Source organism: Fukomys damarensis, unplaced genomic scaffold (genome assembly GCF_012274545.1).
Source record: "Fukomys damarensis isolate Sample0158 unplaced genomic scaffold, DMR_v1.0_HiC HiC_scaffold_2, whole genome shotgun sequence".
Lineage (NCBI taxonomy): Eukaryota > Metazoa > Chordata > Mammalia > Rodentia > Bathyergidae > Fukomys > Fukomys damarensis.
The window spans coordinates 25,512,209-25,513,895 of record NW_022900914.1 but is presented as its reverse complement, the minus strand read 5'-3'; the positions used below and the strand labels follow the sequence as shown (position 1 = coordinate 25,513,895).

At 46.4% G+C, this 1,687-nt stretch overlaps 1 long non-coding RNA gene across 1 annotated transcript in view; it reads left to right on the top strand.

Annotated features, from left to right (window-relative positions):
* Window positions 1–58: 58 nt before the first annotated feature.
* The window catches only part of LOC104856396, an 8,889-nt gene continuing 7,260 nt past the window's right edge, over window positions 59–1,687 (top strand). Inside the window, exon 1 of the long non-coding RNA XR_778623.3 lies at window positions 59–424. This is a non-coding gene — a long non-coding RNA (uncharacterized LOC104856396). The remainder of the gene's footprint in view (window positions 425–1,687) is intronic.

Sequence of the window (1,687 nt, the reverse complement as noted above, 5' to 3'; positions counted from 1 at the left end):
CGGGATTCCCAGCGGCCAATCCGGAGGCGTGTAGATGAAGGCCGAAGCGGGGAGGCAGGGAGCGAGAGGAGGACCGCCAGAGAGTCAGTGAGGTCCGGCCACTCGGGTGCGCGCTGTGCGTGGCTGCCATTTTGGAGTCGGGCAGCTGTGACTGTGGCCGGGTCCGGCCGGGAGAAAGGGAGGAGCCAGTCAGGTGGGAGAGAGGCGGTCACGTGGATTTGAGAGGCGGGGAGAAGCGGGCTGCTGCCTGAGGGGCTGGGGCGGTTGTTGCGAGTCACGGGGGCTGAGGACTGTCACGTGGCTGCAGGAGGACTAGCGGTGGGTTTAGGGTTGGGAAGGTCAGCCTGAGGTGGGATCCAGGAGAGCGCTTTGTCCTCGCTTTCAACTCTGAGAAGGGGAAAGAGGAAAATGCTGAATGGACGACGTGAGTACTGGCTAGGAAAATGTGAATGAGCCTCCCTAGCTCCCTCTAGCATGGAGCTACCCTGTCACTAAATTCCAAGATCCACGAAAACCGGGCCCTTCATTTAATTCAAGTCTTCCCTTCCCCGCTTCGAGCTGCCACAAAGATGACTCACAAACGGAGGGAGGGGTGTTCTCTATCCCTCATGTTGCCTGCACTTTATGTGGAAGGTCCCCCGCCCTAGAAATGGCTGAAAGGGTACAGGAAGAGAAGCGAGGTTAAGGGTTCGTGACACCTTCAGGATTTTCCACCTGGCCTCTTAGAAACGTCTCAGATTCATCGGCCATATCTTAATGACGTTCCAACGCGTAAACTGACAAACGCTTGTACAATCTATTCTCCCTGCTAGTCCATTCAAAGGGCTCCTACCAAGGATATCAATGACATCCATATGACCAAGTTCAAAGGTCGCTTTGTAGTGTATTTCACATGTACTCTTGGAGTGAATTCTGTGACCTACATACTTTTTTTTTTTTTTTTTTAGTACCGGGATCGAACTCGCCCCTACATTCTTGAAGGTTTTTCTTCTCCCCCTTGCTTCACTTTTGCGGACACCATATAGTACCCTTAGATTGTCTAATTTTTCTTAGTCCTTTCTCTGGTTGCCTTGAAAGAGCCTCAGGGTCAGATCCTCAGACCTCTCCTCAGGAGACACATAATCCTCTGGTACACACTAGGCGATCTAACCTGATGTCCCAACAGCTGAATGCACACTTGATGAGATCCCGATCTGCATGTATAATTGCCTTTTGGACAGCTGGCTTGCCTACCAACATAATGTGTCCAAATTGAAATTCCCCTACCTTCTAAAGTCCACGTAATCTATTCCTTCTCTATTCTTTTTTTTTTTAATTATGAGAAAGTTTTATTAAAAACTGAGAGGTTTTTAGAAAGCTTTGTCAATTTGATAAGCAAAAGGTATCACATTGTTTTAATTTGCATTTCTTTGATAACTCTTGAGGCTGCAAATTTTTTAATGTTTATTATCCATTTATTACCTGTGAATATCTAATAATGCCCGTTGTCTTCAGCCCATGTTTCTTAAACATATTAAATTCTTATCAATTCATATAGCAGAGTTGCTACTTTATCATTTTTGTTGAAAACATTTCCCCCAATTTATTTACCTTTTATTATTGCTTTTATACAATGAATTTTTTGTTTTTTTGTACTGGGATCAAACGTGGGTCCTTGCACTTATGAGTCAGGCAGTAGAACCACTGA